Genomic DNA, 27,571 nt, shown 5'->3' with positions numbered 1-27,571 from the left:
GAGGTCTCACCGAGAATGATAGGTTTTCACACAAAGACCTTTCCTTTCCTTAGCGTTGTTCTGAAGCAGCTGCAAAGAGGAGGCGTGTTTCATTTGGTTGCATGTCGGTTGCTGTCATCCGTGGCGCCCGGGCAGAGCTTTTGGCACTTGCGGAGAGAGAAGGACATGGAACTCCCCTCCACGCTGGCCACCTCATGGTTTTGGAACAAACAGGAAGAGAAATGATAAATATTTCAAAGCTGGAATGCAAGGTTTACAGCAGCACAGCCTTACAAATATACTAACACCGCTGCAAATCTCCTCTACGAGTGCGTTAAGGTGATTCATAAGAATAGAAAATTCATCCTTGTCAGCCAGGGTTGAGCAGGACGGATTACCTGTGGGCCCACTATTACACCTGTTCTTAGTACTTCCAAAATCACAGCTGACATTTATTTCTAATAAGTCATGGTGAAAAAGGCGAGATAGTTTACCTGTGCTAGAAGATAGAAAAGCCTTTTTTTTTTTTTTCAAAAACCATATCATTTTTTTTTTGTGTGGGTTTAAAATAGATAAACCACCCAGGGAAGGGGATGTTCTATAAAAGCACAAGAGAAAGTTTGCCCTGGGGAATCAACAGGACGTGATGATAACTGGCCATTGCTAGGGTGCCTTTTTCCTACCAGGCTGCTTGCAGCTGCTGTCCACAGAATGAAAAAGGATAACGCCATTTGCGGCTATAGGTGCCAGGGCCAATTAAAATCACCGTTTCTAAAAAGTGTGCAGGAAGGCTTTTGGCCAGGCAGTTGCCGAATAACCAGGAAAGGGTGTGTGTATACGTGGGTGTGTTTGTAAGGGTGTATGTGTGTTTGGGAGTGCTCCCTTATCTTGACCACCTCACAAAGAATCTTCCTTGGTTTCTTTCTCAGTTCCGGCTCGGCTCTTGGCTCGGAACCATACCAGCCAGCGGGCGAATGTACACCCTCCTACATTCTTAACTGGCTTGCTGGGAAGGTGAAAGGAAAGGAAGGCACAAACTCCAAGTCTGAAAGCATGCAGGGGTGGTCGAGGAGCAGGAAATGGACCCCCTCCCCCCCCCCCCCCCCCCCGCATTACTGGCGGGACCAAATGGTTGTGTTTTCTTTATGTCCATAGACATAGCCATTTACCAGCAATTTCTCCTCCAGGTTTACTTGAGCATATGGGGAAAGAATACATAATGTCGTTTGTATTAAAGACTACAACCAAACGAAATGGCCAAATGGAATGGCTAAAGAAATCACGATCAACTCATACAGTGTCTTGGCCAGGGACAGGCAAGGAGCCTTCCTATCCTACTTCTTAGCTTTTTATTTGGGAAGCCTCTGAGGTACAGATTCTGCCCCAGCCCCCAGAATTCCCCGGCAGGTTTGAGCCGCAGTTGCCCACTGTAGTGACCCTGCGTGGTGCCTTCAGCTCAACAACACGTCCTTCCCTCCTTCCTTCCCTTCCTCGTGTCACTTCCTCTCTCTCTCCCTTGACAGTTTCCTGAAACCACCTCCCCAGGAAACTACGAGACGATGTCATACCCAGCTGTCCTATCCTTAGGGACGTATTCGCAAGTGATTTGCACCAGAAACCACAGCAGGGGCGTTTCTCGTGTCCGGGACATGAACACCACGGGGCGTCCACCATAGCCTACCCGAGAAGACTCCGGGCCACCCTCTTGCCAGTCCCAGCTCGTGTGGTGTCAGACCTGGTTGGCACCGAACTGTCTTCCCAACAGCTGGCTTCTTATTTCAGCTTAAATGAGCTCCTGCTCGTCAAGGTCTCCTGCTCTTTCAGTCTGGCCTCCAAGTCAACGCTCTACGCGCACCTTTTGTGATGTGAACCTCTCTTCCTCGGAAAGGACAGTCAGGTGAAAGAGAGGGTGTCTCACTTGGTTCAACCTCTGACTCCTGATTTTGGCTCAGGTCCTGATCTCACGGTTCGCGAGTTCAAGCTCCGCGTTGGGCTCTGCGCTGACCGCACAGAGCCTGCTTGGGAATCTCTCTCCCTCTCTCCCTCCCCCTCCCCCAGCTCTCTCTCTCTCTCTCTCTGTCAAAATAAACATTAAAAAAAATCAAGTGAAAGAGAAAAACTAGGCTTAAGCTCAAATGTCATTTCTGGATCTCTTGAGGTTCCTCTTGGCGCTGAAGGAACAGGAGGGCAAAGGACTCCACCCCAACGTCATCTGGTGGGGGCGGGGGGTCTGCGTCTCATGACAGATTCAAGCCTTCCCACACGCCTGTGTTCTGTGAGAGGTGAGGCTGGGATTTGGTGCAGAGAGTAAGCCATGGAATCTAGGCCCAGGCTGACGAAGAACACTTCCTACAGGTGCAGAGAACAACAACTGAGGTCCCGCAGGACGTTGCCCAGGCGACTTGGAGAAAGCCCCTGGCTACCTGAGAACTAGTGAGAGAAAGCAGCTAAGGGCTTCCGCAAGTTTTTAAAACCTCCACTCATGCCACTGTCAAGGATGGCCTCACAGGTGTCTGCTGAGCCCCTGTCACAGGATGAGAGGCACGTTTCTCCGGAGAGCTTCCCCCAGTGGCGATTCTTGGGGAACATGGCAAAGGTAAATACTCAGAACCCAAGGGGCAGGTGGTTCTTTAGACAAGATCATGGAGGATGCTGGTTGGTGTGGCTCAGAAGCTTCCCGACCTGGTGGTTACCAGTGCGGAAGGGATCTCTCCTCTCCCTTCACCTCTGTCTTCAGGTTTTAGAAGCTTTGTACTCCAGGGGCCCTTTTTTGGTGGCAGAAAATGGAAGTCCTGTGGCATCACCATGGCTCAGAAGTATGTGAACAAGGCTGCTGCCTTACGAGGTGGGGAGTGCGGAGACGTAGGTTCGAAGAGAGCATCAGGATGCTCGGGGATCGGTTCAAAGAGAGAATCGGGATGCTCGGGGATCTCAAATCTGGATGCCTTGCTCCCTCCTTCCGTGCTGAATCCTGTGTGTATGAGTGTGAGTGAGGCTTTGTGTAAAAAAAAAAATGAAGGATGGGAGGGAACTTTCGCTTTGACAAGGACAAATTGCCCCTGCTGCTCTCTCTTCCCACTGGGCCCTCTCCTGTTGTTTAGAAGCAGGAGAACGAGAACACAGTGTTCTACCTCTGCAGTTGTAGGCTCATTTGTTAATTTGAATCCAGTTGCTAAAAAACAGGCACCCCTAGGGGACACTTGGGCAGCTTTCAAGGACCTTGCAGCTTTGTGCCTTTACACTGGTGGCCTGTGCTCTCAGACTTTCTTGTTCTCTTTTTTGTTCTGTAGTTCTCTGTTCCTTGCTTTTCCGTTTCTTTAATATGTAAGTTTTATTGCAACAATGGACTGGCAGAGAAGCCGGGGTTTGCAGCTTGGTATTTGCAGTGGGCGGAAACCACCCCGGGCTTCCTGTTCCATGAAAATCTAGATGCCCTCGAGAAACAAAATGAACCAGAAGTCAATGGGGTCTTTGTGGAGAATCAACCTGTAGAGAGCACAGATTTTCTGTTCTGACATCTTACCACTTTGACCTTGCCTTATTCCACATCACCCAGGGGAGGCAGAAGAGTCTAGCATCAACGGTATGGACTTTATCAGCTACATGTGTATTTCTCTTGGGAAAATATTAAACTTCAGTGTCCTTATAAATACGTAAGACAGTAATATCTTTCCCGGGTAGTTGTGAGGATTTAATGAGATAACGTGTATAAAGTACTTAGAACAGTGCGTGACACAGAGGCATTTGAGTGTCATCGAATATCGATTATCATCGAATATCAGGTGTTAGTTGATGCTACTCTTTCTTTGCTTTCTATTTGGCATATATTGTCTTTCAATTAATTATTACAGAGAGTCCATGGTGTTTTTTCTCCCCAGTTTCTCTACCATGATATCTGATGGGCATCTTGAACGTAAATCATCTAAAACCTACCTCTGGATCCTTCCTTTATTATTCTCCATCTCAAAAAATGACAACCCCATTTTTTCCACCCCACCCCCCCCCTTTTCCCTTGTGTCCTGTATCCTCTTCCTTTCATTATCCGTTATCCAATCCATCAGCAAATCGTCTTGGCTTTACTTGCAAAATGTATTTGGAGCCCCGCCCCCTTTCCCCACGTCCACGTCTGAGCCCTGGTCCTGCGATGTCAGAATGGCTTCCTACCTGTTCTCTCTGCGTCTGCCTTGTTGCCCCTCCCCCAAGTCTATTCTCAATAAAGCACAGTCGATTCACACCCTCAGGTGGTGTCCCATCTCAGAGAAAACTGTATTTTCCTTACCGTAGCCTAAGAAATCTGTATACATGTTCCCCTCTTGAGTTCCCCTGCACAAATCCCACATAATTTTTTTAAAACTTATTTATTATTGAGAGACAGAGAGAGACAGAGCATGAGCAGGGGAGGGGCCGAGAGACAGGGAGACACAGAATGTGAAGCAGGCTCCAGGCTCCGAGATGTCAGCACAGAGCCTGACGTGGGGCTCGAACTCACAAACTGAGATCATGACCTGAGCCGAAGTCAGACGCTCAACCAACTGAGCACCCAGGTGCCCTACAAATCCCACATAATTTTACCTCTTTGTCATCATGTCCTATTACTCTGGCCCTGGGTCATTCCCCTCCTGCTACCACACTGACCTGCTAGCCTCTTCTCCAACACACCAGAGACTCAACATCCACTGCTCCCTTGTCTGGAATGCTCTCCTCCACATCTTGCCTTGAGCTCCTAGTACCCTGACTTCTGAGAGGCCTTTCCTCAAATGTCTCCTTCCCTGTAAGACCCCCTTTGGCCACCCTATTTAATATCATAGCCCCCCCCCCCCCTTTATCTACCTCTTGTGCTTTACTCTCTACATAGCATTCATCACCATGAAGCCTATCTTTATTTTCTGTGTCCACAGATAAGATGTAAGCTCTAGGAATTTGTGTGTTAGGGGGGTGGGGTGGAGAGGAATTTCTGTCCTGCTCACTGTCATATCCCCAGTACTTAGAACAGCATCTGGCAAATAGTAGGCACTCAATTAATATTTAGTGAAAAAATGACTACGTTGATTTACAGTTTATAGACTTGACAACAGAATCTCTGAGAGCTCATGTAATTTATATCACTGGGCATCAATGAATACAAGGCCCATGTGAACCCTCCTCTGCTCCACTCTCAATCCTGGTATTTTACATTATACCGTTATCACTGTGATTATCTATCTATCTATCTATCAATTGAGCAACCGATCGAATGATCTATGTATCTCTCTATCTATCATCCATCCATTTACCCACCTATCTGCATATATGTATCTCTATATTCTTTTTTACCCTACTGCCTCTATAGTGAAAGAAAGAAATAAATGTTATGGACTGAATTGTGTCCCCCTCCCCCATATTCATATGTTTAAACCCTAACCCCCAGTGCCTAACCCGCAATGTGATTGTATTTGAAGACAGGGCTATAGGGGAGGAAACATGATTGTTCCTCTCCCCTTCTAAGGTCTTTGCTGAGACTCCTGCAATAAAAGATTAACAAGAGAAAGACAAACAGAACTTTGTTAACATGTATAATTCATGTATACATGAGGTACCTGGGAAGAGTGAATAACTCTAAGGTTTAGAATTCAGATTTAAATACCATCTTCGGCCAAAGATAAAAGAAAGAAAGGTGCGTGGAAGCCAGTTATGGAAACCTTGCAAGAGAGAGTAAGATTTGTAATGCAGATTTAAGCCAGTGCCTTCTCCACTGATATGGTCTCAAGTTGTCTCTAGGGATTAGCCTTTAGGGAGGAGGGGAGGGACACCTTCGTAAATTATGTCCTGCTTCAAAACAAATAGAGGGAAGGCAGAGAAATTTTCTTATACCTGCTTCTTTTCAGTTGCCTTCAGCTCAAAATAATCCTTATGCCAAAGTGGTTTCTTTTGCCACCCTTCAGGGCCTTTAAAGAGGTAATTAAGGATAAATGTGGTCATAAGAGTTGGGCCTTAATCCAGTATGACTGGGATATGAGACACCAGGGATATGTAAGCACAGAGGAAAGGCCATGTGGGGACACAGAGAGGAAGGAGCCATCTGCGAGCCAAAGACAAAGGCTTCAGGAGAAACCAAACCCGCTGACATTTTGATCTTGGACTTCAGCTTCCAGAACTGTGAGAAAATAAGTTTCGGTTGTTTCAGCCACCCAGTCTACGGTACTTTGTTCTGGTAGCCGGTGTTGACGAAGCTAGGGAGGCAGTAAATCTGCGTGCCCACTATGCGCTTAAAAGAAAGGAAGGGAGATTAAATAGTCTAGAGAAACAATAGGCTTTGATTTCCATGATCAAAAAGAACCACACGTGGGTAGCTTGAGCCAATAAGCATTCCACAAATGCATGTTTGTGGAATCCACGTACAAGTGAAATAGAAAGGGTTGGAAGGTAACCTGCAAGTGGTTGCTCTCGAGCTGCCACGTATGTCTTCTTTAAAGCATGGCTGGGAAATTCACAACACATGACGAAAATCCAGTTCTCTCTCCCGCACATTCGTGTGTCCCGTATCTGTGATTCATGACGCCTGTCCTTTCAAATGCAAGATGGCAGGCTGTGGGCTCCTCTCCAAGGTACCTCTAACTCAGTCAATATGCTATTTTCTGGAAAAGAATATTTATCGTTTTAACAGCTGTACTTCTACCTTCTTGGATTAAAAAAAAAATTACCTGCATTCACAAATGACTTCCAGGGATTGGAAAGTAGAGCGTTGAAATTCCCAATTTAAAATATTCTACAGGTTTTACAAAACTGTCCCCAAACCGCAGGAGTTTTCCATTCTGGCTACCTCCGTATCCCTGGAAGGTTTGGGGAAATCAATAGCACTTGTCAGCATCCAGAGTTTGCCTGGGGGTTGGTCCAAAATTGTGTGTGTTTATGGCAATGCCCAGTGAGGACCAGCCTCCTTTACGTACCTGCTGGCCCAAGGAGAGCCAGTACCTACGAGATTCAGAACTCTTGGCAAGTTCTCCTTTAGTTTTCCTGAAACTATTTGTCTTCAAAGAAAGATTTGCTTTTGAAGGGTTGCTGATGATATTGCAGCGCTAAGCTCCCTGGGTTATTTGTTTTTGAGATTGCATATAAACTACTAACATTATTATGACACAATTACCAGTAAGTAATCATCCAATTGCCATAAACATGTCCCTCTCAAAATATTGCAAATTAATATTCATGCTTTCCTCAAATCCACCATTCTGAGCTAATGCGTGCCCACATAGTTCATCAAAATGTATATGTTTTTTTCCCAGTGAAAGGAAGACTTATAGTTCAGTTCTTCATCTTGAGGTATGGGAAGATTGTTTTGACGGTAGCATTAGTTGCTCTGAGAGACAGTTTCCCTGTGAAACTGATGCAGCCACGAGAAATGAACTATTGCTTCCAGGGAAAGCATTTGCACTCCCTTAGAGCTATATTGTTCACAAAGCCTTTATAGTCATTCAATCCTGGCAGCTGAGAAGTCACGGCAACTACATGAGCATATGTAATTGTCATATGTGATGATAATCGTATTTGTAATTCTAAGAGTTGACGGGTTGGTCGCTGCGGAGTGGAGATCCTAGAATCTCACCATGAATAAATCGCTGTAGATTCCTCTCCCCAAACCTCATAAATCTACAGAAAGCAAAGAAGTCCCCAAACATGCTAGGATGCAGAAACATGAAATGCACAAAGATGATTGGACAGTGAAATCTGGACCGAAAAAGTAATCCTAAGATGAGTTAATAGATTTTAAAATTGAATGTAAGCAAACTTAATTTCACTGTATACAAAGCATCAGATAGTGATACTGTTTTCTGCTAATCCAACAGGTTACATCAATGGTGATAATAATATACTAGCTAAGCCTGAGTTGATTCAAATTAAGGAAGTGATTCTAAAGCCCTGAGACAGATTTTTGTGTATCAAACACATATCTATAAATGCTTACACACCGTGGTGCGCTGGGCTGGTGAATGTTTCACAACTGGTTCTCCGAAAACTGAAAAAAAGTCCTATTTTATAGCCTGTTTCAGTTTCTGTGGTATAAATACTCTCACCATGGCTGACTTCAAACTACCATCACGATATCACTGAGCACAGACTTGGGAAGAAATGTGAACAACTGGCCGTGGTGAGCCAGAACGCGATGTGTCTAGCCTAGGGCTGGCCCTGCAGCTAACTATAAAATCGTGGAGACAAGTGTACTCAGTGGGTCACGTGACTTTGAAATTAACAAGTCTGAAATAAAATGTAACACATGTTGCTCTGATATTATATAGAGGGTCACTGGGCTAAAGAAGAGCGTTGAGGGGCGCCTGGGTGGCGCAGTCGGTTAAGCGTCCGACTTCAGCCAGGTCACGATCTCGCGGTCCGTGAGTTCGAGCCCCGCGTCAGGCTCTGGGCTGATGGCTCGGAGCCTGGAGCCTGTTTCCGATTCTGTGTCTCCCTCTCTCTCTGCCCCTCCCCCGTTCATGCTCTGTCTCTCTCTGTCCCAAAAATAAATAAAAAACGTTGAAAAAAAAAAAAAATTTAAAAAAAAAAAAAAAGAAGAGCGTTGAGAAGGAATCCTAGCCCCAGCACTGTGATTGTGCTACCCCCGTCCTTCTGGAGGTAGCGAGACTTTGTGCAAATGATGTGGGATATGCAGTGCCCCAGGCCGGGGTTTAAATCTGCTCTGCTACTCCATAGCTGCAAATCTGTGGATGAGACCGTTTCTCCTAGCCTTCATTTCTTCATTTGTAAATGGCGATGCTAGAAGCCTCCATGGATGGTTATCCTGAGGATTAGTTATAAAGCACAAATCTTCTAACAATGGGCTTGGCACATGGTGGGTTTTTGATATTCTTCTATTCTTTATTGGAGATAGTTGGGTTGCATTATATTTTAGGTTTCTCTCAATGTGTAAATCTCAGAAAAACGTTCTATTATGTAGATTTTATTGGACAAAAGATGTTACAGTCCCAGGCATTTACAAAGTGTTTAATAAATACTGTTACTGGATGGATGGATATTTGAGATTCATATTATCTATGGTTTCTTCTCAAGCTAAAAATCTGTGAGAGGCAACTTTGACTCTTTTCTCTTTTTCCTTTTTTTAAAAAATGTTAATATTTATTTACTTTTGAGAGAGAGAGAGAGAACAGGGGAAGGGCAGAAAGAGAGGGAGATAGGGAATTCGAAGCAGGCTCTAGGCTCTGAGCTGTCAGCACAGAGCTGGACGCAGGGCTCGAACCTACGAACTGTGAGTTTGTGACCTGAGCTGAAGTTGGACGCTTGACCAACTGAGTCACCCAGGCGCCTTTTTTCTTTTTGTAAAACAATCATTCTCCACATTAAATAAGCTACCAGGTATTGACGATTTTTATCTCTTAAATATTTTTTAAAAACCTGTCCCTCCCTCTTTATCTCCCTATGCTGTGCTAGGTCAGTTCATCATTATCTCCTAATTGGTTCTCTGCTTCCTGTCTTGAACACCTCAAAACCATCCTTAACAAGATGGTCTGTCTCCAACCCAACATTCTAAGCAATTTGAGGACAAAGATTTATTTAACTTATTTTTGTCTCAAAGTCCAATATAGCTCCTGGCACAAAATATATGCTAAATAAATGTTTATTTTATTGCATAATGAATGATCCAACTTTTGGGAAAAGTAATTGGCGTAGTTTTTTTGTGTGTTGCAAATTTTCTTCCAAAGTGGCCTCACCTATGTTTCCTCATGTGTTTTCTCATATGTCATCAACTTTGTAGACCTTCCTACACTGTAGGACTTGTGTTTCAGGATTATGTACGGATCTAGATATTTCATGGCACCGTTCCTACGCTGTGAAGCAGGGTATGCTATGGCCTGCCTCTGCTCCCCGGGCCCTGGCTGTTCTGGTGCCATCTGTAACTTTCCTGAGGATGCCCTTTCTCTCCCTTGGACTCTTTTCCATTCAAGTGAGGCTCTTTAGAGCCAGAGGTTACTGACAGAGCAATTAAAGTTTACTTCCTTAAATTAGTGCAGATTGGGCTAAATTTTACAGGGTCAAGGTTGAATACACTGAAACTTTATGTGACTTTAGCTATCTGGAGTGGATTTCCGTGAGCCTGAATGAAAGCCAACATGTAAAGACAGAATTCAAATTAGGTGCTTCTGTTCCTTTTCTTTGGATGGTATCTCTCAACATGTCAAAATAATGCTGTAAAGGTGAAAATTCCAGTAAAAGTAGAGTAAGAAATTAGCATAAGTGAAAGATTGACAGTCACTCACTTCTTCCAAATTCTGAACATCCAGAATTACTAAATTTGGGATTTTTACTGTTGGTTTTACATACACACATACACACACACACACACACACACTCACGTACATGTACATTCTTCCTGTCATTTAAGTAATCTCTGCACCCAACATGTGGCTCCAACTCATGACCCCAAGACCAAGACTTGCATGCTCTAATGACTGAGCCACTCATGAACCCCCTTCCCATCATTTAAAATTTTCCTTTAGTATAAGAAGTGACCACTTTTTTTTAACCTAAACTGCTTTGGTTTGGAACAGACTCATGGACTTGAAGTTGAACTTTAGGGTTACACACCCATAGTTTGAATCTGGGCTCTGCTGCTTATAGGTGTGTGCTACTTGAGTAAATCACTTAACTTTTCTGAATTTCAGTTTCCTCATCCAATATCAGTGGTAAGCATGAGGTTTTGGTGAGATAACATATGTATGCCCTCCATCACGGAGGGTCTTGAATACAATTGATACCCCAATAAATATTAGCTTCTCCATTTTCCCAGTGAGATTAGGGTACTCTGTTTTTACTGCCTGAGACTTATCTTCATTTTCTCCACTCGTATAGACACCAGGCTCCCATAGATTTTCCCTTCTTGTTCTTCCATAGCCCTTACGTGCTTCATAACCATTAGACTGTTAAACTGTGGTGTATTTCATTGTTGTGAATCGCACCACTGGTCTGTGTCTGTGTGTTGGTGCTTATGTACCTTCTCTTCTCAACCAGATTTCAGAGGTCATGTTTATTTATTTCGGTATTGTCCTAGAGGATTTAACAAACAAACCAATCGGTTTCAGGATGCGCTGAAGTGGTATTTGATTGACTTTAAACTCTGAGAGGGGACCAGTGAGTGATGAATTAACACTTCGATTTCTGAATGTCTTTAAATAAAAAAACCATCCATTCTAAATCATTTCCACCCGATGGCAAAAAGCGAAAATATCAAATACGCAGAGGAATCTCTTCCAATTCATTGGTTCTGCTTCTAAGATTTTTACTATATAAAACTAGAGAATATTCTGTTTTCATTTAGTTGTTCTTTAGACAGCTCTGTGCTAGGAACCAACGGACTGAAGCAAATGGAACACCCCTAATATTTTTTGCTACCCATTTTTCCCCATTTATGCTGTTTGTGTTTGGAATCAAATTACTGCCATCAAGGAAACCGCTAAGAGGGTCTGCAATAACACGGTGCTATAACGGGTTTGGATTTCAAAACAATTATTTGCTAATATAGGACAATGCAGTCACCAAGAGCTGTGGAGAGACACAGCCGCCTTCCTTTCCTTCAACCTGACATTTTCTTGATCAGACTTGACATGGCAAGATCTCAGATCCGATATATTGGAGAAAGGATTTGGCACCGTTGGCTAGAGTGGGCAGAAAAAGGGAGCCAGGAGCTGAAATGATTATTCAAGGTATGGCAGGAGCAGAGTTTTCTGTATGCAAGCCAAATGAAATTATTAAGGCTAACCTTCTCACTCAGCACTTAATAGGTAATCAATTTTCACTACCAACAGTGGAGGGTAAAAACCAAGGAAGGAATAATAATGCTGCTTCTTTACATTTGTGAAGGGCTTAGAGGGTACAAAATGATTTTACCTGTATTATTTCATGGAGTTTTCACAGCAACATGAAACTGACCAAGACACTCATGCATACATGCCTTCATTCATTCATTCATTCATTCCATAACACCTATTTGGTTAAGTATTTTTCAAGCCATCAACTATATGCCAGCCTGTGTGGTGAGCACTGGAGAGAGAGTGGAGAATAAAGCAGATAAAGGTTCTAGTGTCCTCATTTCAGAAATGAGGAAACAGATGCACTAGGAAGTCACATGAGCTCTCGAGGTCACATGAGAACATGCCAAGCTTGGAACTTAGTGCAGTGATCTGAATCTTGGTCCATAAACATGGTCATGTGGAAAATGGAGCCTACTCTATTTTTTATCACTCAACTTCCATATCAAGTTCCTGTCTCCTTGGGCTGATGAGGAAGTTAACATGAGATCTGTTGTCTACCCCCTCCTGGTTCATGTGAAAATTCCAGGAGCTTAGACATTTCCATGGCATTGGGAAGGACCTCTGTTCATTTGTCTGTGTGGTGATACCACCAATATTCTTGTCTGCTTAAAGACATCATGATGGCAATGCTGTTCTGGGACCTACAGCCTTCCTCCTTTGGAGCCAGAAAGCATTGTGTAAATCCCTCTGTCTTCTACATTTCCTTCCCCACTCCTTCCCCACTGCTTCTCCCAATGTCCTAATCTCAGGAAAAGCCTTATCCTTTCATGTTTCTCTAATATGTCTTTTCTGTGCCTCCACTTACCCCCTCACTCTTAGGCTTGAAGATTTGGACACAAAAGCATCTGTGTCCATGGTATAGCTCACCTCATTCTGCTGAGGCCAAGAACACACAGCCAAACACCTCTCCAAATGGGAGGAAGAGAAAGGGACCAATGAAGGCAGAAATCGTCATACGCTTTAATCCAAAGTAATTTAGTGACATACCATAGGAGGAGCAGATCAGGACAGAGCCCTGTGGAAACCGACCAGCATGTGAATAGCCTATTTTCCTGTGATTAGGGCTACAAATGCAGAGAAATCTGAAAATCAGCCCTGGAAGACACTGGCCCTCTCCATGGAGTTGAGGAGAAAGCCCCTAAAACTCCCAGCTCAGTTCTGTAAGTCAAGACTCGGAACATGTGAGCAGCAGAGAAAGAATTCAAAGTAATTAATGGGATCGAAGGCCCTGCCTTATGGTTTGAAATTGAAATAATAAAACGTGCATAGTTTTCCCAAGCAATTATGAACTGAAAAAGATGAGAAGTGCCAGCAATTCAGAGCAAAAGGATGAAATGAAATAAGCAATGGGAAACTTTATATGGGAAGTAGCTGGAACCCATTTTCACAAGGGAAAAACTTTTAGCCTTTGCGATGATTTCCTTTCAGAAGAAAAGAAAGTCAGTTGTGCAAAAAAATTTAAGAAAAATACTTAACATGATGTGACATGCACATCCCCAGACTTCACAGCCGGTAGGGACATTTGAGAACACATTAATAATAACATCCTGATTACGATGGTTCTCCTCCCTCTCGCTGTTTTGGAGCACTTGAGCCAACAATGCCTTTTTTTTTTTTTTTTCTATGAACAATAAGAAAGGGAAGCTTCCATTCCTATCGGGTTAAGTTATAAACCAACTATGGGCCATACTTCCCAGAGGCACAGGGTCCAAATCTGGGTTCTGTCCAGTCACGACAGCAGTTGTACCTGGGATAGTCCTGCACAGGCCCACCAGACGGGATGGAGTAAAATGAGGTAGATGCTGTGGCGGCGGAGTGAGGAATTTGCTTCTATCATTTCCAAAGAGACCGCGCCTCCAGTTTGAGACTTTTCCCCGGGGCATCTTCAGTTATTGGAGAGAAGATTCGTGTAGGTCTTCTTGGCTTTTTCCTCTGTCTGTCCCTCACGCCTAGCATCAGAAGATGGCAGCAGAGATTGCTCTCTTCCCACCGCTGGGGCTCCTGTCCTATCTGCCTGGCAGGACACAAATGTTCACCAGCAAAGGCAGGGCAAAGTCCTTTGCAAAAAGCATATTGATTTCATTCAACGGAAAATAAATTCATAAACCGTACGACTGTATTCATCAGTTCATTTGGGGGGAATGTGAGCTGGGCGGCATGAAAAAATAAAATTCCCAGTAGCGGGTATCGTTTGTTATCTCTTCCATATGTACGACTGTAATGCTCGCGAGAGGGTGAACACTGCTGAATCTGACAGCTGCCTTTGCAAGTACCCTTGCTGAACCCACAACCACTGTGTGGAGCTGGTCCGGGGCTCCTACTGAGGCTTTTTTTTTTTCCATGTAAACCACATACTCCAAATCTCTGACCCAAAACACCTGCATGGATCCTGCCTCCGTTTCTCAGTTCATTCTTTCTATTCTGGCCCTCAGCCTCGCTTCATACCCTGGTCCTGAAACTAAAGAAACTCATTCTTGCCAGATTCTACCTAGAGACGTAAAGGTGAGTGTGTGTGTGTGTGTGTGTGTGTGTGTGTGTGTGTGTGTGTGTGTGTTTAGGGATATGGACTGGGTGACCTTCTATTCTTCCAATCACTAGGAAAAGAAAATTCACCCTGGTTTGTTGTGGTTTCTTTTCTCCTCCACTTTTCCATTCCCATACTTATTGTCCAAAAGGGTGTTCAAATTATGCAAAGTTACTAACCATAAGTTTATATAAAGCCCCGTGACAAGGTAACAAGACATGTGTACATAACACATAAAATATTATTTTTAAACTGTTCAATTACAACAGAATACCTGACTAAGCTGACATAATAGTGGGGAATTATTTTTTTAATGTTTATTTATTTATTGAAAGACAGAGAGAGAGAGAGAGAGAATCCCAACCAGGCTTTGCACTGTCAGCCCAGAGCCCAATGTGGGTCTTGATCCCACGAGCCGTGAGATCATGACCTGAGCCGAAGTCAACAATCAGATGCTTAGCCAACTGAGCCACTCAGGTGCCCCAATAGTGGGGAATTATTATACCACCTGTTGAAAAGGAAGGTGGATGCAGGCTTGGTTAATTCCGCAGCTCAGTGATGTCTGGGCTCTTTCCCCCACCCTCTTGTCTTTTGTCTTGTGGCTATAAGCTGTAGCACCAAAATCTCTACCCTGTGATATCTAAAGGGACACATAAAGGAGATACTTTCTCCCACATATTTCCATTTTCCAGGAGAAAAGAATCTTTCTTAAACAGCATAGACTTCTGCCAGGTCCCAGTGCCCCGAGCTAGGTCATGTGACCATCCTAATCAATCACTAGCATATTGGAATGGGTTTACTTGAATGGGTTTATGCCAGTTAAGATCCTTACCCTGGGAATGAGGCTACTTCCCTTGAACACACTGCTGAGACTATGTGAATAATACTGGGTTTCTTTCAGCAGGAAAGAAGTATGACACGGCCACTGGATGGGCAAACAGCATGATGTGCAAAAGTGCATAGTTGTGGCATGAGAGTCTTACTCAAAAGTATCTCTAAAGAACAGAATGAAAGAGAAATCCTCCCAGCGGGCAGGACTCTGAGCCGTACACCTGACTATTCACTTTGCCTGGAAGGAGACATGGCAAGTGGCATGCAGCTAGGGTGATTCCTGGGCAGTGGGTGGTGCTTTGGCTAGTGGTCCAGGACTTGGAACAAACAAGGTTAGAGCATCAGTGACAAGAACGTCTGGGGGATGAGATATGTGGATGGACAACTCAGAATAGGCACAGAGTATGAATATATTAGTGCCCATCTGAATGCTACACAAAGGACGACTATTGAAGAAGGGGCTTTCAACGATCATGTGGCAACAAAACATGAATGCCTAACCTGCCAACAGCAGAAACTAAATTCACACTCCTGATACGGCTCCATTTTTTGGAAGGGACGGCAATTTGTCCTCGCTACAATTCTTCTGACAGCACTGCCTCGTGTGGATTTTTGAAGTGCCTCATTTACCATAATGAAATTCCACACAGCATCTCTTCTGACCAAGGACCCACATTAGAAGGAAATAAGTATAGCAATAAGTTTATACCCGTGGAATTCATTGGCCTTATACATACCTATAGGTATACAAATGTAAGTATACATATACTTAATTCATTGGTCTTATACATACGTGTTTATCACTCCAAAGAAGTTGACCTAATATAGCAATAGAATAGCCAATTAATAACTTGGTCATAACACTGATGGGTGAAAACACCTTTACAGACAGGGGTGATATTCTCCAAGGTGCAGAGCATGCTGTGAACCAACATGTAATGTATACAATATAATACCTTCTCATAGGCAAAATACATAGATTGAGAGCCAAAGGGAAGATGTGATAGTAACTTCTATCACTGTTGCTCCTAATGATTCAGTAACAATTCAGGTTTGCCTCCATTCTTGCAATTTGGGCTCTATTTTGGCAGTCTTCGTTCCCAAAAGAAGGCCTCTTTTTCCAGATAAGTAACAAGACTTCCATTGAATTAAAAACTTATACTCTACCTGGCCCTTGGGCTACTTATGCTACTGAACCAATAAGCAGAAAAGGGATTACTATCCTGCACTTGCTGAGATGATGATCTGATTACCAAGTGGAACTAGAGTTGCCAGCATGTAATGGAACACCAAAAATAAACTGTAATATAAACTGTGGACTTTGGTGATTATTATGTGTCAATGCAGGTTCATCAGGTGTAATATATATACCACTCTGGTGGGGGATGTGGATAACAGGGGAGGCTGTGCATGTGTGGAGGTGGGGAGTGTATGAGAAACATTTGTACCTTTCTCTCAATTTTTCTGTGAGCCTAAAACAGCTCTAAAAAGTCATGTCTTTAAGAAAGGTTAATGGAAAACTACAGTCACCTAATATAGACATAGATCCTTCATGAGTAAAGGCTCGCATCACCTTGACAGGTAAAGCACCTGTTAGCAGAGGTGCCGAATGAGGGCAAAGGGAATATGGAATGGACAGTGAGAGAAGTAGGTTATAAAACCCCACTACGACCATGTGACCAATGTGAAAACAAGGAATGTATTACATAAGGAAGAGTTATACATATTTTAGCTATTTGATACTTCCTTGTTTTGGTATGTTTTCATTTATTATTACTTATTATAATTATTCATTATTGTTTTCACCTTTTCCATTGCCCCACTGTTGAGCATACAGTTTCTTAATTGTAACATATCCATATTTTGAGATTTAAGGTTATACGTTACTAGAAGAGGAATAAAGATTACCTACGGAGAAATAAATTGAATCGATCTAAGACACGTGTCTTCCCTTTAGGGGAAAGAGTAAGTGCATCTTCAGTTTTACAAGGAAAGGTTGCAAGGCAAAATCGTGATGTTGTTATTACCTTTACTCAAAAGTTACATACGGATAAAAATGGTGCACAGCATTGCTGAGAAAACGAGAGTGGACTGTGGCTGATTATCTGTTTCCTTTGAGTTAATGATTTCATTTCATTTGGATACATAAAGAGAAGTAGGATTGCTAGATCACATGGTGTTTCTATGTTTAATTTTCTTGAGGAACCTCCATACTGTTTTCCATAGTGGCTGCACCAATTTATGTTCCCAACAGAATAAGGGTTCCCTCTTTTCCACACACTTGCCTGCACTTGTTACTTCTTGTCTTTTTGATTCCAGCCATTCTGACAGGTGTGAGATGACATCTCATTGTGGGTTCGATTTGCATTTCCCTGATGATTACTGATGCTGAGCACATTTTCATGTACGTCTCGGCCATTTGTATATCTTCTTGAGGCAAATATCTATTCATGTCTATTGCCCATTTAAAAATTTTCTTTTTTAAAAGTTTATTTTTGAGAGAGAGAGAGAGAGAGAGAGAGAGAGAGAGAGAGAGAGAAAGTGGGGGAGGGGCAGAAAGAGAGGGAGAGAGAGAGAATCCCAAGCAGGTTATGTGCTGTTAGTGCAGAGCCTGACACGGGGCTCAATCTCACGGACCCTGAGATCATGACCTGAGCTGAAATCAAGAGTCAGACACTTAACTGACTGAGCCACTCAGGTGCCCCTGCCTGTTTTTTTAATTTATTGTTGCTGTGTAGAAGCTTTTTAGTTTGTTGTAGTCCCCCTTGTGTATTTTAACTTCTGTTACTTATGCTTTGGTGTCAGATCCAAAAAATCATGGCCAAGACCAATGACAAGGAGTTTTTCTTTGTTGTTGTTTTTTTCCCCCTGAGGATTTTTACAAGTTCAGGTCTTACATTGAAGTCTTTAATCCACTACAAGTCAATTTTTGTGAGTGGTGTAAGATACCACTCTTCTGCATGTGAATATCATTCTTCTGCATGTGAATATCTAGTTTCTACAACACCATTTATTGAAGAGACTGTTGTTTCCCCATTGAGTATTCTTGGCTCTCTCATCAAATATTAGTTGGCTGTATATGCACGGGTTTATTTCTGAGCCCTTGATTCTGTTTTATTGGTCTATGTGTCTGTTTTTATGTCAGTACCATATTGTTTTAATTAGTATAGCTTTTTGATATAGTTTGAAGTCATGTTTCATGCCACCAACTTTGTTCTTCTTTTTCAAGATTGCTTTGGTTATTTGTGGTCTTTTGTAGTTCCACATGAATTTTAGGATTATTTTTGGTATTTTGTGAAAAATGAAAGATGCCATGGAATATCTGTTATCAACTCAGCAACAACCCCCCCCTCCCCCCAAGGTATATTCTGTGTCAGAGAAGAGAAGCTGGGAACTACATTTTCCTTCACTGTACAGTTCTGCAAGTGAGAGGAAGTCATACAAGACACGCAAGGCAGAATATTAGGAGAGGCCATTATGATTCTGTGGCAGTTGCTGTCCAGATATGTGGGAATATATTGAAGCTTCATAGCACACTCTTGAGAACAGCTCTCTTTGCTGTTATAGACTGAAAAAGTTGGTGGGGGATTCCCAGAGGATATGGAAAATTCCAAATGTTTTGCAATGAACTCTTGAGAACCTTGGTGTTTCTGGCTGATATTGCCTGTGGTGGTTTCCATGATCTTTGCTCTCCAAACTCTTCCAACTGTTAGGTAAGCCCCTGATTTTCAACATTGGAATCTTTAATTTCTGGAAAACTAAAATGGTTTCTGTTTTTTTAATCTAATTTCAGTTGACTTAAAGATCAATGAAAGGTATAACTACTATATTATGAACTACTATATCTATTTTGTATGTGTGTGTGTGTTTGTGTGTGCATACATGTGTGAAAAAAGGAAAGTAAGAGAGACTTTATCATTTTAAGTTATAAAATAATATATCACTACTGTGAAAAGTGAATATAGAAATCTAGAAAAGAAAGTTTCAGTAACTTCCTTCTTTTTCCAAATCGTTTCTCAGTTTTAGCCACAGTTAAAATTTTATATTTTTGTGGCTCCTAGAATTGTTCTATGGATGCAATTCTATCTTTTGAACAAGATAAAAATGGGTTTATGCTGTATATATTGTTCTAAAGTTTGGTTTTTGGGGGGCGCCTGGGTGGCTCAGTCAGTTAAGCATCCCACTTTGGCTCACGTCATGATCTCATTGTTCATGAGTTCTAGCCCCACGTCGGGCTCTGTGCTGACAGTTCAGAGCCTGGAGCCTGCTTCACTTTCTGTGTCTCTCTATCCCTCCCCTGCTGGTGCTCTCTATGTCTCTCAAAAATAAATAAATAAACATAAAAAAAATAAAGTTTGCTCTTTGGGATGAGACAGTATTTCATAGCGATCCTTCCACATATGCACACACAGTTGGTGCTACCTTGTTGTTTTTTTAGTTTAGTATTCTATTGAATGGCTGGGCCATCATTTATGTAGCCGTATTTACCACTGATGAGATATTCAAGTTACTAAATGTTCCCTTATTATAGATAATGTCATAAGTGACCATTCTTGGGGGTACATCCTTGCATATCTGCCTGAGTATTTTAGCAAGGGAGTTACTTAGAAGTAGGCTTGCTGGGTCAAAGGACTCACATATATCAAATTGTGATGCATTTTGCCAAACTCCCTGAAGGAAATCTCAGTTTGGCTTGCAAAGATGATTGGAATTTCTCAAATAGCCTGAAATCATACATCAGACAAATTCCTACTAAAACCAAGAAAAGGGTTTTTGAATTTGATACGTAACATGCTACTAACCAATAGCAGACTACCTCTATTCGGAAGGAAACTAATTTTTGAGGATCCTTTATATTTCCATTGAAGGCTGAAGAGCCTTCAGAGCCCCCAGCCATTGAAGAGCCCCCAGGAGGAATAAAGGTAAGTTTACTTCTGATCTGAATTCACCAATACTGGCTCTGTGGCTTGTGCCTAAAGATCATAATATCAGTCATTTTCCAGAATGCATCATGGACTGTGGCTGTGTTAGAATATGTTTGTTTCCAGCTTCTTGCTTTTATATTTGAACTGAACCATTCTTGAGACCATTACTCCTCAAAGGAATGGTGGACATCCCAGCTGGTTAATATAGAAGTGATCTGAATATATAACACCAAAACTTATTAGTAAGAAGTGGGTGGAATTCAGTTCAGTTGCTCCTGTAAGCCTCATCCAAAGTAGCCTGATCCCTTGGGGATGGAAAATTTGAGCCAGAGATCTCATTACCAGATTTTTTTTTTCTCATTAGGTACTTGCTGGCTCTAACTAGAGACTGGCTAGTCCCAAAGAACCAGGATATAAGATCCAGATTTGAAATGAAGAGGAGTTTTAATGTGAATGAATGGGAACTGGCAATTATTGAATGCTCACTCTGGCCCAGATAGTTTATATAGTGTGTCTAAATTAGTATCCACAACAACTCTATGTGGAAGTTGGCCACAATCCCATTTTTCCAAAAAGGAAACTGCAGCAGAAGGTACAGAGGTAAATTTGACCGACATCATCCAGCTAGTCCCTGACTGGCACAACTGGGTTCAATGTCAGGTCTGTGCAGTACCGGAAGCTATGTATCCCCATTCAACCATCATGCATCCTTCTGCCCTCCTGGGACTCTTGTGTGACTCAAAGGGAAGAGATGAACTGGACACAGGAATGATGAAATTTGGGACTGTGTTTTACGGTTTATGTTTATCATCTCTCTATTGTTTAAGTGAACCGCTATCTTCCCAGGATAAATTATCTTGACTTTTGAAAAGATCTTTTGTAATCAGTTTGTTGGTGTCAGCGATCCATGCCCGGATATCTTATTTATTTAAAGCAGGATTTCTCAAACTCAGCGCTATTCACAGTTTGGACGGAATAATTCTTTGTTGTGGGGGGCTGTCCTGAGTCCTGAAGGAGGTTTCGTGGCGTCCTTCACCTCTACCACGACATGCCCTAGTAACCTCTACCCGAGACATGACAGCCCAAAACGTCTCCAGACAGTTCTCCCATTTGAGAGCCACTGAGTTAAGCAGAGAGAGATCAGGAGAAAAAAAGAGAGAGAGAGAAAAGAAGTAAAATTTGTAAAGAACTGCTGTCAGGTTCCTAGTATCCAGTGCATAAGACTAAACAGATCGGGGAGCAGGGGAGCATTTTCAGCATGAAATGCAGAAAAACAGGTTTACCCTGACTTCTTGAGCACAAATAGGAAAGATGTATGTGCACTTAGCAAAAATGTAAAAGTGTTATCCGTATGGGGACTCTGGATAGGTGTAATCACCCCGGTCTGCATCACCATCTCTCAGGGAAGGAAAAGTAGGTAAACAATCTCAATTTCTAATTATTGAGCTGTTTAAAATACTGTGTCTAAAATACTGTGTTAAGCACAGGCTTAAAGTTCGATGTGCATTTCTTTTTGCTCCTAAGGATTTGCTGTAATCTTGGATCTACCCTGAGAGTCTTTAACTGTTTCGTGCCAAGCCTACTGGGAGAGCAGGGGAATGGGCATATATGGCTGGTGGCTTCTAGGGAAGTAACATGGTGGAGTGGGAAGAACACTGGGTTGGCCAGACATCTGAATTCTGGCTTGTGGCTGTCCTTATCGAGATGTGTGCCCTGGGACGACTCATTTTAACTACATGGGTCCAATTATGTAAGAATGAAAAACCAACCCCGCAAACCGAGCATGCCCTCTCCTGTGTCAAGTTAAGGTGTGATAGATTGATTGCATTAATGTCCCGATCTCTTTGCCCACATCTAGACCCTTTGTCCTGTCATTTTATAGTCCCCCCACTCTGATTCTGGACTCGGCCATGTGGCTTGCTTTGGCCAGTGGAATATTTCCCGACTGGACGTAGCGGAGGGTGAGAACGTGCTTGTCTGTTCGTGACTATGTATGCCCTCTGCCGTCACTGTGAAAAAGACACATCCCGCTCACCCTAGGGGAATGAGAGACACATGGAACCAGGTTTCCTCATCTTTCCAACAGAGGCCATCCTAGACTTCCTAGATCTGTGAGCAGGCTCAGCTAAGATCAGCAGAGAAATTGAGCTGACCACTCCAGATGTGCGAGCCTTAGACATTTATTGGTTAGTTGTTATACAGCATCACTGTGACCATGGATAATGGATACATAAGATATGTGGGATAATAATTTCAGGAGAAATGGGTCTTTATTTAGGAAAAGACTTTGATGAGCTTTCTTGAGTGTGGAGGCTGAGTCTACCCTTACCCCGAGGCAGCGTCTAGAAGGAGAAGGTGAGAGAGCAGGGGGGCAGTTGTGAGAGTCTGAGGGAAGCCTGAGAGAAAAGAGACAGAGGATAGAGAAGAGGGAAAAAGAGAGAGATTTGGGGAGAGAGAAAGGAGACAAACAACAACACGGGCGCTGTCCCGAGAGGACTCAGCAGCGGTGAGGCAGGGAGGCCTGAGAGTCCAGTTACAGTGGTTGGTTGTTCTGCGGGCTGATATCACCATCCTAGGGTAAGTCCAACCTCAAGTAAAAGTCAGCTACACACACCCTTTTCTCTGCACTGTGTTTACCCCAAGCCATCATCATCAGATAGGAGTCATGGGACAGGCCTGAAAAATAGAATCAGTCCGAGTCCCTCCCTGCTTACAGCCTTCCCTGATCACCGCCTCTTCCCCCTGGGCTCCAGCCACCTGGGCCACTTTTTGGCCCCGGTTCCTCTCTCCTCAGCGTCCTCTCCCTGCGTGCCACAAACACCCTCCCCCGCTTGCTCATGCGCCCTTGCCCTGGGTGGCTCCCTCTCGGCCTTCAGACCTCAACCTACGCGTCTGCTTTTCAGGGAGGCTTTCTTCAACCATCCGGCCTCCGAGAGGCTCCTGGCGGTGCACCGTCTCTCTTCTTACTTGCTCTTACCACCATGACGTGATCACTCTCACTGTGTATCCTGGAGGCATGGCTATCGCTGCCATTCAATCTTGTGCTCTCCGAGGGGACAGACCATGGCCGGGTTGCTGGCTCTTGTATACTTCGTGTCTAACGGTGTGTGTCACCCAATGGGGAACCTGGTTTGTAGCTAGTGAGGAAATGAATGCACGAGCAGTCTCATGTGAGTGGTTCTCCGGCAATGGCCAGAAAGAGGCACAATGGGCTTGGCGTGTCAGGAAGGGACAGGTCATCTATAGGAAGGGAAACCCTAATCAGACCCACTTCTCTGTGGACGGAAACTTAGCGTGAGTGCTTCCAGGGAGCCAGCAGAAGAATCCACCGGAGGGCACAGGACAGAGCGCCCATCGACACAAGAGCCTGTCATTTTTATCCAAATGTTACGTGAATGGGCAACCTCAGAAGGGCGGAAGAACTGGGGATTCCCAGTGACGGACATACGGACCTCATGAGGCTTTGCATTTGGAAAGTGAGGGTGTTGGGGGCTTAGGCTAGGTGCTTGCTACAACCCTTCCAGCTAGAGGATTTTTTGCCACCACCTTAACATGGTGGGGACAAGACAGAGGGGCCGCTATAGGTGAGCAAGAGATTTTTACGGATTGACGGAAAGCAGGCAAGGGTTAAGACTGGTGAAATCATTTCACAGGATGGCGGGTGCCCTGGGCAGATGTTCAGCCCTGTGCTGATCTTTCCCTCTGCAGCACTCCCTCTGATGAATAAACTGGCTCCTTTCTCTGGCTGGCACTCAGTGCTTCCCTTTGTAAAGGAAAGAAAACTCGATGCGTGCCAAATGGTAGAATGCATTTGTAGCTCGACTATATGATATTTAACTATGATGAATTACTCAGGCTAACGTAAGGTTGACAAACCTCAGCTGTGCATCACACGCTCCAAAATGAAATAGAAATCAACGAAGCAGCTAAATGCCCCCTTAAATGCCAATCCCCTTTTCTGTCTAAGCCCCCTTCTAATTCTTTCATGGAAATAAATGTAAGGAATCTTCATTATATATTCAGTTTCCGAATCCATTTTGCTCATTAGGCTGAAATAAGGGGTAGGTGAGGGTTTATTAGGGAGTAAGCATATCTGATAAGCATTAAATTACTTCTGATGGCTTTATGTATTTAATAGTGTTAGCAAATTAGCTTGGTCTTTGATCTAATGGAGTTGATGTTGATGAGGGCTGTGGATTTAACCCCGCATGTTAAACAGAATGCTGACCTGGGGAGCAAGGCGGGGTGACTGCAGAGTCCATGCCTGCTTTTCTCTCTTGTCCTTGGAAATGTTTCCCTTGTTGCCGGTTTCTCTAATTGCCTCCCTGTACATGACTCCCTTCCCCATTATCTCTAATCCTGTCCCTGAATGTCAGTCTTTGCGCTCTCAATTGCCTCCTGCACGGTTGTACCTGATCATGTTGCACGGAATCAACGATCAGACTTTCCCTCCCTTATTACCTGTTCCCTTCCAGACTCCTCGATCTGCCACATGTCCCGCCATCTTCCTGGGACTCTGATTCAAAATCTTACTGTTATCCAGTTCAGCACGTACTTTTTTTTTTTAATGTTTATTTGTTTTAGAGAGAGAGAGAGAGAGAGCACGAATGAGAGAGGGGCAGAGAGAGACGGAGACACAGAATGTGAAGCAGGCTCTAGGCTCTGAGCTGTCAGCACAGAGCCCGACGTGGGGCTCAAACCCACAAACTGTGAGATCATGACCTGAGCCAAAGTCAGACGCTTAACCGACTGAACCACCCAGGCTACCCATCACAGACTTTTAAAAACTGCTCTTTCTGAGCCTAAATGTCCATCAACTGATGAATGGATAAAGAAATTGTGGCTTATATACACAATGGAATACTACGTGGCAATGAGAAAGAATGAAATATGGCCTTTTGTAGCAACATGGATAGAACTGGAGAGTGTTATGCTAAGTGAAATAAGTCATACAGAGAAAGACAGATTCCATATGTTTTCACTCTTATGTGGATCCTGAGAAACTTAACAGAAGACCATGGGGGAGGGGAAGGGGAAAAAAAAAAGGTTAGAGAGGGAGGGAGCCAAAACATAAGAGACTCTTAAAAACTGAGAACAAACTGAGGGTTGGGGGGGGTGGGAGAGAGGGGAAAGTGGGTGATGGGCATTGAAGAGGGCACCTGTTGGGATGAGCACTGGGTGTTGTATGGAAACCAATTTGACAATAAATTTCATATTAAAAAAAACCCTGCTCTTTCTGAGTTGTCGTTGTTTTTAGCTCACTCTCATGACTCACTGTGACACTGCCTCTTGATGCTCTCGGTGAGGAGAGTGTCAGGCTCTGGGTTAGGTGCTGTGGACACAAGGGTACAAGGCAGAGTTCCCGCCTCTCAGAATCACATAGTCTAGACAGGAACTAAATATGTCAACAGATAATTATAATCTAACAGGCATAAGTGATTTATAAGGCGCAGAAAAGGTCACCTAAGAGTAGGAATGAGGGAGTGAGGGAAGGCTTCAACAAGATGACCCTGGACTTGACCTGGAAGGATGAGGTCAAGTATGCCAGGTGTTAGTGTTGCAGGTGGCAGGATGGCCCTGGTGCAGTCTCTAATTATCTCTATAGTGTGCATTACGGCTGTAGCATTCTGAGTATAGGGGGAGCCCTCTGGCTTTCAATTATCTCTGTGGTTTGCACTATGTCTTAAGCATTTTGAAAATAGTAGATGCAATCCCAACTTATCCCATCTTTGGTCAAGTTTCCTCCACTTTTGGGAGGATAGAGTCGCAAGTCAGGTGCAAGATACAGAAGTCACAGTTCTGGCAGGAAAAGGACAGTCCCAAAGAGACTTTCCAATGCAGAGAATATTTACAGAGGGGAGGGCAGGGTTTAGGAAGCACCCAGTACTGTGAAGGATATGGAAGTAATATAAAGATCGCTCATCACCTCAGGTCTCCAGGGGCAGAGGAAACAGGGTGTAAGGAAGTCAGCTGCCCACTTTTGATATAGAAGGTGTTGTCATAGATGCAGCTAATCTCAAAACCTCACCTGAACAAGAAAGGATAGGACAAGGAGTATCTACGTCCAGTCTTTCTCGTCTCCTGCCCCCGGTTGGCCAAACCCAAGCAGAAGCCGGTGGAGCAAAGGGGCCCTTTGTGACGCACAGAAGTCAGCTTCCCAGGGCACAGAGCAGGCAGACAAGGCAGAGGGAGAATCTCGTGGTGACAGTGGGGCGGGAGAAGAATGAAGACTAACCAACACTCAGAGAACACTTTTACCCCAAGTAAATGAGCCCCACCTCCAACTGGCTTGGCCATCATTTCCTCAGAGGCAGTTCCCATTTGTAACTTTTAAAAGAGAAGTGAAAAAGGACTGGTAGGAACAGGGTTGTGTGTAGCCATGCTAAGCAGAAAGAGGGGTTTTTCTTTACTCAAAGAGAGAGAAAAGAATTAATCTCTGTGTCAAACTTACATGGCCGAGATGGCTGGCTGTTCTCATGACTGTTCTCCACTCTTCTTTAAACATACTGGCTTTATTTGGTGAGGCAGTGAGCCCAACTAAAGGACGGCAGTTCTCAGTGACTCTTGCTGAAAGGGGAGAATGAGCAAAGAGCAGAAGTCATCACATCGACTTCCAGGGGGATCCCTTTGCATGGCTTACTTGGCTGGGAGGCACCCCCTTTCACTCATTGCCCTTCCTTTCCTTCCTACCTCGAATCATGGCCTGTGTCCATCTTGTGCCCTTGGGGATGGATTCATGCCCTAAGGGTGGTGGGGCTCAATTCTCTCAATCCATGCTCTCTTTCTATCAGCCAAACACAAATTCTAATGGCTACACCACATTTAGATGAGTCAGATACACTCACGACCTCCTGGCGGGGCATAGGACTTGGCAGCAAAGTAGCCATGTGAAGTCTTTGATCGCCTTGCATGTAGCAAGTGCTTGTTGTTTTGTTTTTGGATGGGTTGCATGTTCTAGCAATAATTTCCTCTGCGTATGACAGATGCATTTTCTGAACCACAAACTGGACTCTTCTGACAAGCACGAGCACACTTCGCGGAACAACAGGAAATAGCACTGGACATTAGGACCAGCACAGAAACAAGTAAGAGGCATACCTTGTCCATTTACAAGTTAATTCCTCGACCCGGAGATTGTGCGACATTTTGTTCCTTTGAAGAGTTCTGGTGAGTCTCTTTTCCAGGGGTCTGCAAACTCCTGGCCTGTGGGCCAAAGCTGGCCTGATGCCTGTTTTTGTAAATACAATTTTATTGGAACACCGTACCTAATCGTTTGACGTCTGTGGCTACTTTTGTGTTACAGTGGCTGACTTGCTGTTTGGCCCTCTACTGAAACAGTTTGCTGACCCCTCCTCTTGTCTCTCATGACCACATTTCACGTTTGGAGCCTTGAGCTCATTTGAGTTTTGGAGATGATGACTCAGTAGCTTAAGTTCTGGAAAACAACGGTATGAATATTACTGCAAGTTCCTGAGTAATTATTTCCTCCCACCCCCACCCCCAAGGAGGTATCAGAA

General features: G+C 43.7%; 1 long non-coding RNA gene across 1 annotated transcript; it reads right to left on the bottom strand.

Annotated features, from left to right (window-relative positions):
* Window positions 1-104: 104 nt before the first annotated feature.
* On the bottom strand, window positions 105-27,450 carry LOC122223017. Its single transcript, XR_006203987.1, has 4 exons — window positions 27,153-27,450; window positions 26,506-26,621; window positions 6,387-6,593; window positions 105-191 (listed from the first exon to the last, which is right to left on the bottom strand). It is a non-coding gene; the product is annotated as an uncharacterized LOC122223017 (long non-coding RNA).
* Between the last annotated feature and the right edge of the window lie 121 nt (window positions 27,451-27,571).

Source organism: Panthera leo, chromosome B3 (assembly GCF_018350215.1).
Source record: "Panthera leo isolate Ple1 chromosome B3, P.leo_Ple1_pat1.1, whole genome shotgun sequence".
Classification (NCBI taxonomy): domain Eukaryota; kingdom Metazoa; phylum Chordata; class Mammalia; order Carnivora; family Felidae; genus Panthera; species Panthera leo.
The sequence above is the reverse complement of the archived record's forward strand: the minus strand, read 5'-3'. Positions and strand labels throughout refer to the sequence as shown.